Below are 15,078 nucleotides of genomic sequence, written 5' to 3' on the forward strand. Positions count from 1 at the left end.
TTTTTTTTTTTTTTTTGGCAGAACCGGGGATTGAACTCAGGCCCTTGCGCTTGCCAGGGAAGTGCTTATTCCACTGAGCCATCTCCCTGGCCCCTACTTTTCTTATTTTTATTAGCACATGTTTTCAGTACATAGTTACATTCATCACAGGGAGTTGGTACATGTACATAACACGTTTTGTCTTTTTTTTAATGTTTGTGTATTTGGTACAGGGTCTCACTATGCAGCTCGGACTCCTATTGATCCTCCTGTTTTAGCCTTCCCAGTTCTGGGATTACAGACATGCGCCACCATTCATGGTCTCAGTGATGGGCTCAGCGCACCTGGGAGCATGGTGATGTGACATGCGGTGCTAGGGATCGAACCCTGGGTCCCTGCACTTGCCTAAGCAGGCACTTAGATTGCTGAGCTATCTCGCTGGCCCTATAAAATACATATCAATTCCTTTCTCACCTCTTTTTTCCTCCCCTCCCTCCTTCTCTCACCATCTCTCTGTTACCTTCCCTTTTGCAAAAGATACATTTCCCTGTTTCTTACTATCTTTCTTTTGTGCTTTAATTTATTCATACAGTGGGGAGTCTCATGTAGGAGAAACTGTATGATATTTAAGCTTGTGTGTCTGATTTATATCACTTAACATTAATGCTCCATTTTCCTACCAATTAAATATGTAATTGTTATAGTTTAGGTCTAGGACAGCCCCCACGAGCCTCATGTGTTCAGAGGTGGGACTCTTGAAAACTGACTGGACCACGGCGGCTAACTCCGCTGAGGCTTTCCTAGCTGGCCTACCTGGGCGTGGCCTGGAAGTGTGCCCCTTGCAGCTCCTCCCTGCACACTCTGCTTCCTGACAAAGGGGGCAGCTTGCTTCCCCAACGTCCTGCCTGTATGCCTTTCCTGCCTGGCACTCAGGTGACTCTGGACTAAATCCTCTGAATATCATGAGCCAAAGAAAACCTCCCTAGGCCGGGGAGCTAGCTCAGTAGAATAAGTGCTTGCCTGGCAAGCGCAAGGTCCCGAGTTTGATCCCCAGCACTGCAAAAAAAAAAAAATGGAAAGTAAAGCTCTCCTCCTTTAAATTATGAGGGTCTGAGCCACTACGCTGAGGACAGCAATGTGCACTATGACAACTATGCTTGGATACCTTTCATCTTGTTGCTTTAAATATGTACCGTCTCCAATATCTTATCTATTATTATTATACTCCCTTTGAAATAAATTAAAAAAATAAAAAGTAAAAAGGACAAGGGAAACAATTAAGATTTATTGAAAGGAAGAGTTAATGTTTAATTGTTTGAGCAATCTGGCATATCTATATTGTAATCTAAGCAACAAATTTGATGATGACGACATGTAATATAATAACAATGGTTAATTGTTTATTTTTGTTTTGAAATTCTGTACCATATGTATTGGTTTATATTGTTATTTCTGTCTTTGTTCTTGTTATTTGTTTTTGTTTTTCCTCTTTCAAATAAAAATAAGTAAGTTACGGGTGTCAGATTTTTTTTTATGTATTTAGGACAGGGTCTGCAGGGTCTCACTACGTAGATCAGACTTGCAGTGGTCCTCCTGTTTTCACCTCCCAAGTGCTGGGATTACAGGCGCACACCATGACACGCAGCCACAACCAAGTCTCAGTACACCCCCAGGGGCGGGGCGGGGCCAGCACCGTGTGCCGGGGTCCAACCCCTGCCCCTGCGTCTGCTGAAGCAGGCCCGTGGGTTTCAGGTGTGATGTCTCAGTGACGGAAAGCTAAGACAGTCACAGCACTTGAAGAGATCCTGTATATTATTTCACTGAAGTTGGAAACTCAAATTATAAGGTGAATTATTAATAATTTGAATTATTATTCTTTTCTGATGAGTGGAACTCTTTTTTCACCAACAGACACTATTACAAAAATAATGTCATAAATCTCTATTTCTCTATTTCTATCTCTATATCTGTGTCTCTATCCTCTTATTCAGCCTCAATGCTAAAAGGGAAGATTCTTCAGAATCTCTTGATATGCAAGCCTAATTGTAAGAATCAGGTGGTCTGTACAAATGCAATAAACAATTCTAACTTTTTCAAAGAAGACAAGCTGAGCCTAGCTAGTTCTTGGGTAGAACGTGAGTTCTAATACTCCAAGAGACCCCGCAAAAGCCCCTCCACCTGTGGCTTGGGTGCCGAGGTGTTTCCCAGGCTATTTCGTAGCGGTTTCCTCATCACTCAGATCTCAGCTGCGTTCTTGCTCACCTTCTCGGGGTAACCTTCTCTCTTCTCCCTGTATATTAAACTTTTAGTTGTTTTTTTTTTTTTTTTTGCGGAACCAGGGATTGAACTCAGGCCCTTGTGCTTGCCAGGCAAGCGCTTATTCTACTGAGCCATCTCCCCGGCCCCCAAACTTTTAGTTTTGGAGGGACTATTAGATATAGCTTTTAAAATTCTGTGTGCTGTGGTTTTAAGTGTCCCCAGCCACTTAGGCGTTGTGGGCGTGGTCTCCAGTGCAGGAGTGTGCCGAGAGAGGACCTTGACCAGGTGCTTTCGTCATAGCAATCTGACTTCATCAATAGATTGAGCTTTGATAGTTTCATAGCTTAATGGGTGTGAGGGCAGATCTCTGTTATAAAAGCGAGCTGTTTTTCTGTATCCTGACCAACATGACGTGAGCATTTTCCTCCACCGAATGCTTCCACCATGATGGTTGGGTTTTTGTTTTTTTTATTTAGGACAGGGTCTACAGGGTCTCACTACATAGATCGGACTTGTAGTGATTCTCCTATTTTCAGCCTCCCAAGCGCTGGGATTATAGGCATGTGCCACCAGGCTCAATGGCTGTCTCAGGGTGCCCCGGGGCTGGGCCGGCACGGCACTCCAGGGACTGAACCCTGGCTGGCCGCTGCACTGTGCCTAAGCAGGTGCTTTAGTCCACTGAGCTATCTAGCCTGCCCCTGCCGTGATGTTTTGCATTGCAACCAGCCTAAAAGGAATTGGCCTGAGCGACCACAGACTAAGACCTGTGGAATCAAGAACCAACTCAAACATTTTATCCTTTTACTTAAAGATGTGTTTCCTTTTGTTTACCTCAGATATTTTATCACCATGACAGGAAGCTGACTTCCAATATGCACCTACTACTTTTTAAATTAAGTTAAAAATAAATGTAAATATGAATAAATAAAATACCCACTCTAATCATTTTGTTTTGTTTTCTTTATTAAAGTCATGATTATTCTCTTTATCCATGTTTGCATATTTATTATGCTTCCCACAGAAGGGATTTGTTTTCACGATCCCATGTCTGCCATTCTAGCCAGCGTACCCCGCACCTCCAAGGTATCTTGTACGTTGTATACATACTATCGGTAAGAATTTGCTAAATGAATAAATTTCAGTCATCTAAGAGATAAGCAGTGTCTCTTTTTGAGTATGGTCACATGCATTCACTTGAAAAGAGTGTTTTGCTTATACATTTTGCGCAAATTGAGTTTTGGTTCTCCTTGAAGATGTTACTGCCAGTACCCATGCACAAACAAGAAAGTGTCAGCATCCCGATGCAGCTTACAAAGATGGCAGATGGGTTAGTATCTACTTCAGCATATAAATGGTAAAGTTCACTGCAAAGTGAAAAGTGCAAAGTGAAATTAATGTTGATGTGGATCTGAAGGCGAATATCTGAGTTCTGTTTTCTAGGCAGTAGGAAAGAGAATAACGGTTGACGCTGCCGGTGAAGCTAGAATGTGAGACTCCAGTAGAGTGGTCTGTAGCAAGGGCAGAATGGAGGAACGTAAGGTCCAGTTGCCTGGAGACTACTAATACGATACGATACGTGGGGAGGAGAAAGTGATTAAGGCAAGGGCTTTGGAATTAGGGTTCTAAATAATAGCTCCTGTTGATTGAGTGCTGTTATATGCCAGGCCACTGTCTATAATTCTTATAGAAATTTCTAAGATAGGTATTTTTCTTAATCCTTAAGACACAGTACCTGACACTCACACCATAAAGGAGAAGTTTGCTTAGGCTCACAGTTTGTACAGGTTTTAGTTCACAGTCAACTGACTCCAAGGCAGGATGACACAGCAATTAGCATGATGGAAGAAAACTGGCTCATGGCATTGTGGGCCAAGAGGCAGGGGTAGAGGAGGAGCTGAAAGAGAGATGAGACAGGCCTGTTCAGGTCTTGCCCGACTTACCCACTCCTTCCAGTGAGACCCCACTTCCCAACAGCAAACCAGCTGTACTGTTCTGGCAAGCCAGTCACCTCCCAAAATTCTCCCCTCTGATTGCACAAGGCATTGGGGAACATCTAGATATAAACCACAATTTCCCTATTTAACAAGGGAGTAAATTTGAGGTCAGGAAGTGTAATGACTTACCAAGGCAATCTAGCTGTGCAAAAGGTGGAGTGATGACTGAAATCAGATTTTTTCAACCCTAAAGCTGGCATGCTTTCCCCTCTCCCATGCTGTCTTCTTTGCGATGGAGCACTCCATCGATTTCTGTGATTCCTGGCATCATCTGAGGGCGCTGCATCCTCTTGGAGGCATGCCTAGTTAGACAGCAAAAGCCTCTGCTGCCAGTGGAGAAGCAAAACTCAAGAGAAATGTCAAAGCCAAATCGGGCCCACGGGTCACTGACTAATTCGGGGGCTTCAAGCCTTGCGCTCCCACCTCTTCCTCGTCACTTGCTTTCCCAGCGATTATCTGCAACTCGCATCCAGTCTGTTCGGCGTGGAAAGCATCTTCTCCATGCTCATGCGAAAGTCATCCTAGCGCGGCTCCGGGAGAAGCAGCAGCTCAGCAAAGTCACCGCTGAGGGCCCGTGCGGGCCTGGACCTGCGATCTGAAGTGCAAGGAGCCGTGTAAACTACGGAGCTAAGCGGGAGGGAGGCGGCAGAGAAAATCTCCCTGACAGAGATGAATTCCTCACAGGACTCACTCCCGAGGGAAGAGCTTTGGCTTCCTTCTCGAGTCTCTGATTAGAAGACGTGTGGTGAGGACAAGTTGGGGGAGGGGGACCCGATGACTAATAGGTACTTGCCGCCTCTGAGTTTTATGAAGATTAATGAGGCATTTTTGAATGGAGGAAGAAGTAAAAATAATAATAAAGAGGGAGAAATGGGGCTAAGGCATTGCAAAGATAAGGAGAAATAAGGCTTTTGGCTCTCAAACTGAAGGAGAAAAATGATTTCTTCCAACTGGGAGATGCAGAACTAATTATTTCAGAGCTTTGGATTCAGAACTTAGGCTCTTCCATTTACCAGTTGTATGTACCTCAGAAAGTTAGCCTCTCTAAACTACAAAATAGGACTGATACTCTTCTATATGTTATTTCAGTTCTTGTGAAATTTGCATGCGGTAATTTATGTTAAAAACTCAGAAAAGTGTCTGACTGTGGGTGTAGTGGCCCACCCCTACAATCCCGGCTCACAAGAAGCTGAGTCAGGAGGATCACTATGGGCTTGAGGACTGGCTGGACTACGTGGTGAGACTTTTAGCAAACAAACAAACAAATGAACACACACATGCAAAACAGTGTCTACCATGCATAAAACACTCCAGAAATAACTATTACTGGGGTTTGGCTTTCTGCAGAGGGAGAAGGTCACACGGGGACAGGTCTTCCCTTCAAATTTAACAACACGGTCACCTCAGTTTAATTATTTGCTATGTTAATAGCCCACAGCCTCTGTACAGACTTGCCTTCAACTTAACAGGAAAGGCGAAGTATAAATATGGTAGATATCACCTCTACTCCTAGACAAATTTACCAAAGAGCAGCTCAACCCACATTGTTACTTGGAATCCTTCTAAGGATAAATCCTTCTCCCTACAGAGAAAGCAGTTGTGCTTGGGAGACAATGCTGCACATTTATTTAGTCTTTTACAGTTTACAAAGCAGTCTTTCCTGAGAAGGGTTACTACCTTCATCTTAAATGGAAGGAAATGGAGGCTCACAGAGATAAGGCAAGTCAATGAAGAGGGCAAAAGACAATTGGACGGTGCAGCAGGGTTCTACCCAGCTCCTCTGCGTCCATGTGCAGGGCTCTTTTATACCAGAAGATGCTGTAAGGAACACAGATAAGAGGAAGACTAGAAAGCTAGTTGTTTACAGTTGTACAGAAAGTATATTTAAGAAAAGAAAGAAACTTTCAGGCTACCTAGTACTTTAGTTTTTAAACTGTGTTCAGGGAGTCTAATAGGGGGTGGAAGAGCCAAGGAGAAGGTGGGATTGTAGTAGCTCAGCTTTTAGCAGTTACATTTATAACACCAAAGTGAAAAGAAAATGTCGGGAGATCTCACTGAAATTAACCATCTCCTTTCTCCCCGAAAGACAGGGGAAGGAATGTTAAGTAGCTTGCCTACATCTCATAGCTAACAAGGGACAAAGATAAGGACTGCACTCGGTCCTCAATCATCTGCATGCTTGATAAGCATGTCATAAGTACCCTCATTCTCCAAATACTTTTCTCTGATTGCTTCAAGCAAATCACTCATGTGTGCCAATCAAATAATGGATAACGAGCTCTCGCCTTAGTCTCTTCTGATGATTCACTCTGGGACCTTGTATTGGTCGACTTGAATTCTGAATTTCAGCTTTTCCATAGGCAAAAGGGAGGTGGTAATTACTCCTTAGGCTACCGTAGTGGGGCGGTTACTATAACTATGAAAGAAAGTGGAAGGGCCGACCAAATAGCTCAACGTCTGCTTAGGCAGATGGGGTTCAATCCCTGCTCTATGTGGTGGTCCCCCCCTCCACCCTGGGACATGCTGAGATGGCCATTGAGACTGGGCATGTGGCGCCTGCCTGTAATCCCAGCACTTGGGAGACTGGAAACAGGAGAATCCCTATGAGTCCAATCTGCATAGTGAGACCCTGTAGACCCTGTAGACCCTGTACCAAATACATTAACAAAAAAGAAAAAGTAGAGAATGTTCTGAGTTCTTTGAGGAAGACACAGCGAAGTTCAATGTCTTATTATTTACAAATGCCTACCCAAAGTGTCATTGTTTATAATCATAACTTTGCAATTTATCATCCTCATTTATTTGTCATTCCTCATTTGAAGCTATGGTTTGTAACATTGTATAGTACCACTAATTTATGACATAATCCCAAGAATTTCTTATCACATTGCTTTTCGATAAGACTTTGTGATTTTTTTCCTACCTGCATGCAGAAAGTAAATGCACTCAGGTCAAATGTCTTGTATCTTAGAGACGCTATACAGAAGCAGCTATTACTTGGAGTCAGCTCACCTCCGAAGCCCACAGCAAGATGAGATCACAGGACTTGCGTGCAGGTTTTGGAATTTGGAACTTGCCCATCTGACTGAAAGTTTGCTCTCCTTAAACTAGGAATATGAAGAAAATATTTCCACAGATTTCCAGGCTGATCTCGAAAGGGCTAGTTTGCTCCTGACTTTGGCCAACTTCTTAATCTTCCTGAGTCAGATTTCTCATTTGTATTTCCTAATCTCTTCATCTAATAGTACTGACAAAGATCAGAAGAGAGAACATAGTGTGACGTTTTAAAAATTGTGAAGAATCTACTAACTAAAGAGTTGTTATTTTAAAGAATGTGTCAACCACTACAAATATTCACAATGCATATTTGAACCAAATTCTTTCAGTGTGTTGGAAATATTCACTTGGAAAGATAATACATTCAGGTTGAAGAAAGATGGTGTCTCCACACATAAAGTAAAATGCCAATACTGACTAACGCAGAGTTCAAACTAAGAAGCCAGTCGCTTCCTTACTTGGCAGTATCCCAGAACAACAGAGTATTTTTATATTTCCAATTAAGAAGTAAAGAAAAAGGGCTCCGTTAAATTCTATTTTGGGTGTCCCAAATTTCTAATATTTTCCTTGGAGGACAACATTTCCATGCTTATCCATGATAAGAATACTTAGAGAAATCTGGACCTAGTTTCTAGAATGTGCACAACCCAGTCCCAGAAGCCAGCCAATATTTCAAAAGTACAGTGTTGACCAGTGGCTGTCTGGCTAGAAACACTGCTGGCAGGATCCTGGCAGAGGCGTTTATTCACACTAATGATGTGAAACAAGGCTGCATAATTAGGTCCACTTGTATGAAGTCTACCCAAGACTGTCATTTTGCAATGGGAACAGCAACAAGTGAGACCTACAAAGGTCTGGGATTTTCCCACAGACGGTATTACATCAGAATGTTCCAGTGTTCCCAAATCTTCGCCCTGGCTACTTATTTTATTCCAAACTTGCTTTTGAAAATGACTTCACATAGTGCAAGGTTTATCAGTCTATTTTGTGAGACTTGATACATGTGAGGACAAAGAGACAAAATGTGTATGTGCCATTCCAGACCAGGAAAAGAAAAAAATCAAACGTTTCCTTTGTGGGGACATAGGCCAGAGGTGTGTATGAGATGGGTCTGCAGATACAGGAACTTTTGGGGCCAAAGCCCGAAACCTCCAGGAATGCAAGGTTAGAGATGAAAAGATACCCTCCGGGGCCACAGGGCCGGTCGGATCCACACACTTACGGAATGAGTGCTCTGGCTCTCGTCCTCCCCATACTCCAATTTATTACTTCCATTGGCCCAAAGCCAGCCGTGTAACAGACCACCCTGACCTTGCCTGTTCTTCCCCTGCCCCCCGCATGCTTTCCTGCACAGATGTCTTTTTATTCATCCTTTGTTCTTACTTCCTGGTTGTATCACTAAAAAGCAACAGAAGCTTCTGTTCAGGGCTGTCTTTTGTCCTGAGACTTTCTCGTGCTGAGCGGTCTCGGTTCAGGCAGCCTCTCTGGATCCTCTCAGAGGTCAACTGCACATGGAATCCAGTAGTCTCTCATCCTTTGCTGTATGCCGTGATTGTGAAAGGCGACATTTCTTGGCAACAATACTAAGTACTGGTTTCATATTAACATGTCCTTCATGTAGAAAGTATGATCTTTATCCTCTGCCCCAGAAAATCTATTGCTGGTTATGTATTGTCATATTCTGTTCTTATTATACCTGGCACTGGAATTATCAGCAGGTATTTGTCAATAAGGAAGAAGGACAGTGACATTCATTTTGGCTGCCTATGCATTGTTACTCTATCCCTCTTCTGAGGGAGTGTCCTTTCTATTAAGAGTTAGATCCCAGGGCCAGCCTGATAGCTCAGCGGACTAAAGCACCTGCTTAGGCAGAGCGCAGCGGCCGGGGTTTGATCCCTGGCGTGCTGTGTCGGCCCCACCCACGGGCCCGCTGAGATGGTGATTGAGACTGGGCGTGGTGGTGCGCGCCTGTAATCCCAGCGCTTGGGAGGCTGAAAGCAGGAAGGAGCTCTACGAGTCTGATGTATGGAGTGAGACCCTGTAGACCCTGTAAACCCTGTCCTAAAATACAGAAAAAAAAGTTAGATCCCAAACTTAGATAGATATGTAGGAAGTCAGTTGATGTTTAATAGAATTCAACTCATGAGAACAGTGCTAGAAAATGGTAATTGGTAAGATGCCAGGGCGAGGACAGGAATAATAGCAAGCCTGTAAAGTAGAAATCTTTGAAATAAAGAAATATCTGTTATTATTAGTATCAGTAGAACTCAGTGTTAGAGATATTTTTTCCTTCTACCTCATTTCCAGACTTTCAAGAAATCTTCATTCCATTTTCCAAAATGAGGTGCTGCTTCAAAGACTTTAGAAGTGAACCATGAAATGAGATTAATTTTTGAGATTAGTATTAAACAACATCCTTATCTTATATTAATACTTTAACTATAATACTTGGTAAATATTCTAAAGATTTTAGTATTTTAGAGACGTTCAGATATTTATCCAAAAACAAATGTTACAGTTATTTCAGATGATTGGAACTTGGATGGAGGGTAAAAAATAGTCCTATCTCGTTCCTTCCTTTCCTTTCTTCTCTTTATCCTGCATTTTTCCACTCTTATGGCCACCTAGCTCTCCTTACCTATGTGCACAGCAAGCTTTGGGTGGAAGGGGTTCAGGAAACAATGTGCTGACATGATTCTGTGGTGACATTCAGAGGGACGTTTGCAAGGCAAGACGTTGCTGCCGCTTCTTTCAGAGATCCTCCAGAAAGAAGCTGGTGCCTCGACTGTTGATACAGATATCAATTATCCTTTTAATCTTTAACATCGTCAGAGTTAATATGTACCCTTTACTCTTCATCACTGCCAATGCTAATATAAACCTTTTAATTTTTAACATTTTCAGTTAATATAAACCCATGAATGCCTTCCAGCTGATGAAACACAGGCATAACCACTATGAACTAGTGGAATCAGTGGGTTTTTCCAGCCAGTAGCCAGTACAGCTTTTGTTATGATATTGTCAATAGTGATGGTGATAACTGAATTTAGTTGTAGCACATTTTTGGGTACAATGAGTAATATTAGCCTTTGGACTCCAGAGTGGATTCTTTGTAGATTACCGCTCATCCCTCCGGACTTCTCCCGTCATTGCCTTTGCCATCTCATGACCTCTCTTCTGTGCCGCTGCTTCTTCCCCCATGGGCTTTATTTTCTCTTTCCTTCATCCTTCCAACAGAGACTCTTCTTTCCTCCATCTCTTCTTTAACAGAGAGTATCACATATACTAAACGTTACTAAGTTTTTTAAGGCTTTTGTAATGTACCACAGACTAGATGGCTTAATAAAAATGTATTGATTCACAGTTGTGGAAGCTGTATATTCAAAATGAGGGTATGTTATGGCTTGGATCTAGATGTCTCCCTAAATGGCTCGGTCTGGAGTGTGCCATACTGGCTCTGGCTCATGGTTCCATGCTAGGATCAAGAGCACTAGGATTAGGGCCTTAGTGTTCCCACACTAAGTAGTCAGGAGAAAATATAAGGAATAGAAAAGGCTGTGGGCATCCCTTTCTTGCTTTGCTGCTTTCTGCCCACCGTGAACTGTTTCTCTTCTGTGAAGCCTGTGGCTACACACTCTCCCTTGAATCCAGACATTTAGGGACTGAAAGATCTACACAAATCTCTGCTAGGAGCTACATAAACCTTTCCTCCATTAATTTTGGGTGTTGGGTATTTTGTCTCAGCAATGAGAGAAAAATAACTAAGATAGAATTTCATACTGTCTTACCAAAACAGGGTCATTTCTGTGATTATACCTGACCATGTGGCTCAAAAAGATTTAGAACTGGCTTGTGGGAAGGACAAGAGTTACAAACAGTTTAGAGATACAGCTGAAAAGTAGATCTGGAATACCTGAGGTTGTATTTTATGGGAAATTCTGGTCAGAGATCAGAAGACCAGAGTGTTGATAGAAATCCTGCTGGTAAAGACCAGGCTCAGGGAGTTTCTGATGGGAAGAAGGGCTGCATTAGGGCTGCATGATGTGTGTTATGCCTTGGCAGAAAGCTTGTCTGCATTTTATTCATTTACAGAATCTTTGCCTGAGACTGAGATTAAGGGCAGTAGACTAATGAATCTGGCAGAAAAATTCAAGGCAGTCTAATGTTAAGGCAGTGGCATGGCTATGGGTGAAAAGCGGGGGGAGAGTCAGCCAGGTTTATGTCAAGAATCAAAAACAAAGCCCAGAAGAATGATTCAGAATGTTTCGAGTTTGGCCAGAAAGGAAGCACCAGTAAAACAGAGATATGGATTGCTGAGAAGGGACAGAATAGAAAATATGGCCTGAGAGTATCACATAAACTGGGAGGACTCTAGTCTTTGCAGCCTCAAAATTGTAACAGTAAAAGACTTTGCTTGAGAAGAGAGCCCCAGAACACCATGTTCCGGAATGGTGGTGCCCTAGGGAAGTTGCTCCTCCTCCCTAGGATTATTCAAAAGCACTCAACTCCTACAGCCAGGAGAGAAGCCCAGCACTGCTCCAGCTGGGGGCTGGCCTTGGCGTCAGCCACATGGTGCTGGTTTTAGGTGCATGTCGGATGCAAGAGTAGTGGTGTCTGGAGCTTCCACCAGATTTCAGAAGACAGGCTCGGAGGCCAGCTGTGTGTCCCTGTGAGGGCAGTGTGTGAAGCTATGGATGTGAAGCCCAGATACAGGGGAGACCCCAGAAGGCTAGAGGAGCCGAGAACATAGATTATTTGAGGAAAACTGCAAGAAGGGAGCAGAACCAGCTCCAGAGACAAGCCACAGGACCTGCAACCACCAGAAGTGCCACATGGGCAAAGCCACCCAACCTTTTAGAATTCAGAACTTGCCACAGATTGCCAAGGATGCTGGAAGTGGAACTGTGGGATTTAATGTTTGCCCTGCTGGATTTTGGTCTTGCTTTGTTCCCATCCCTTGCTACTCCATTTGTAACTTTTGGAATGGAAATGTCTGTCTTGTGGCACTGAATGTTGGAAAAGTTTAACTGATTTTTATTTGTGTGTGTGTGTGTGTGTGTGTGTGTTTCCATCTGTACAAGGGCCTGTAGCTAAGAGTTTGCTTAGATCTTAGAGGAAACTTTGGACTTGGACTTTTCAGCAATACTGAAACTTTGGCAACTCATACAGATGGACCAAACGCCTTTTGCATAAAGGACGTGCATGGGTCTCTGGGGAGCCAGGAGCAGAATTGTGTGGCTTGTGTCTAGATGTCCGCCCAAAGCCTCATGCGGTCAGAGGTGGGGCTTCTTCAGAGGTGGCTGGACTTAGAGCGTGTGATGCTGGATTGATTCATAGATGCTTTATAGGATCCAAGACACCAAGATCAGGGTGGCGGTGCTACCACCCTAGGAGCCAGGATGAGATCTAAGGGATAGGAAGAGCTGTGGTCAGCTCTTGCTTGTTTTGCTACCTTCTGCCTGCCGTGAACTGTTTCTCTCTGAGATGCCTGTCAGCCGTGCCACCCTGGGACCAGCCAGCCGTGGACTGAAATATCTGCGAACTGTGAGCTGACTAAACCATTCCTCCTTTAACTTTGGGTGCCGGGATTTTGTCTCAGTAATGAGAAGAGTAACTAAATCAGAGTAACTATCAGAAGGTTTGTTCCTTCTGAGGGCTGTGAGAAGAGGATTTGTTTTAAGCTTTTCTCCTCAATCTGGAGTTGGCTGTATTCTTTGTGTGTCGTGATATCATTGTCCCTCCATGCATGTTTCTGTGTCCAAATTGTGCCTCTTATACAAACAGTGGTTGTCCTAGGTTAAGGGCAGTGGACTGATTAATCTGTTTTAACTTGATAACTTCTGAGAAGATGGATCTCCACATCAGGTCGCACCCTGAGGCATTAGGTTAGGACTTTAACATATCGTGTTTAGGAGGCTACAGTTCACCTCAGTGCAGAGGCTTGAGCGTAACAGGCAGAAACACCACATAGCAAAGAACTTAAATTTAAGTATCATTGTCATACAATCCAGTTGTAGTGCTGATTTCAGGCCCCTCCCCACCATGTTTTTGGGGCCAGCTCATCTGTCTAGATGGAAGTCTGCTCATACATATCCATTTTTTTCTGTCACAGTTGTTTTTTGTGTGCCCAGATATTTGGTCAAACATTATGATTAACATTTAGATAAGTAGACTGACTACAGTGGATCACCTTCAATCAAGAAGTTTTGCATTTTCTAACCAAATAAGGCCTAAGAACAACAAAACAGGACGTGCCTTGTGCAACATACGAATTCTTTTGCCCATCAACTTCAAACTGGAGCATCTGCTTTTCCTAGTTCTAAGGCAGCTTTAGGACTCAAACCAACACATTAGCTATGTAGAGTTTAGACTTGCCAGCGTTCATAATTCCATGGACCAATTCCTCATATCTCTCTCTGTGTCTCTCTGTCTCTTTCTCTATTCTCTCTATTTCTGTCTCTCTCCTCTCTCTGTCTGTCTCTCTCTGTCTTTCTGTCTCTCTGTGTGTGTGTGTCTCTCTCCTGTCTCTTTGCTCCTCTCTCACATCCTCTCTCTCTCTTCCTGTCCCTCTCTCTCTTTCCCTGAAAATCCCCAGCTCTCTAAGAATAGATCCCACCTAATGAGGACAAATTACAAATAACATAAGTACTCTTTCTGAATCAGAGCCAGCTACTTATCTTACTAAATTCAATATTCCACACCCCTAATCTAAAGCCTCTACATCTGGATTATTCCTTTGAGTTGTAGTCATCTTTAGGACTGAGATATCTCCCCCAGGGATCTCTCTGAGAATAAGGCAAGAGTCTTCCCCCAAGTCATTCTCAGCTGACAATATTAGTGCTATCAGGGACTGAGAAATACTGAGGTCTAGGAGCCGGGGAGATAGCTCACTAGAATAAGCACCTGCCTGGCAAGTGAAGGATCCTGAGTTCAATCCCTGGTACTGAAAAAAAAAAAAAAATGCTGAGGTCCAAACTCAGAATGCTTTGCTACTTGCTCAAAACTTCTCATGTACTTTACGTTTACATTTTAAATCATTCTCCTCTCCTAGTTTGATTTGGGGGTTTTCATGCAACTAGAAAATTCTTAACCAAGTGTATTTTATAGCAGAATATTCTACATACGTGACTTTGTGAAGAATTATCCTTGGCTAAGATACAACAGAGAATCCTTTAAAGTTTAGCAGGTCACAAGGAACCAAATCAGCCTTCCAAGTCGCGGAGCTCCACCTGCTCTCCCTGACTCTGTGGCTGGAGTTTCATCTCTGTCTTAAGTTCCTTTCCGGACACTGTCACCACATCACCTGTTCACCCCACCCCCCAGGACTGTGAGGCTCTCCTTCAAAAATTTCAAACTGGACAAAAATATTTTTCATTGGCAAACCTTGCATAACAGACAGGTGGTATTTTCAAGAACAGCTTTACTAAACATGAGGAAAAACAAAAAAGAAATAATTACAGAAAACATACATAGTATAAAAATAGCCACGCTTTCAACTGCAGGTTTCTGTTGCTAAAAATTCCATTTGAAACAGGAACTCTTTCCTGGGCCTGGAGCTCGTTTTCTCTTAGTCAACCATCTCCTGTCTGGTCTCCTCCCCTACCATGAACACTCACCCACCTCTGAGGCTTGCAATCTTAAACCACTGTCTCAGTATTTTTATCCATATTGCAAAGGAAAAATACCTGAGTCCTTCCTTTTAAAACAAGTACTTTTGGGGGCCAGGGAGATGGCTCAGTGGAATAAGTGCTTCCCTGGCAAGCACAAGGACCTGAGTTCAATCCCTGGT

Source organism: Octodon degus, unplaced genomic scaffold, assembly GCF_000260255.1.
Source record: "Octodon degus isolate 3935 unplaced genomic scaffold, OctDeg1.0 scaffold00049, whole genome shotgun sequence".
NCBI classification, from domain to species: Eukaryota; Metazoa; Chordata; class Mammalia; order Rodentia; family Octodontidae; genus Octodon; species Octodon degus.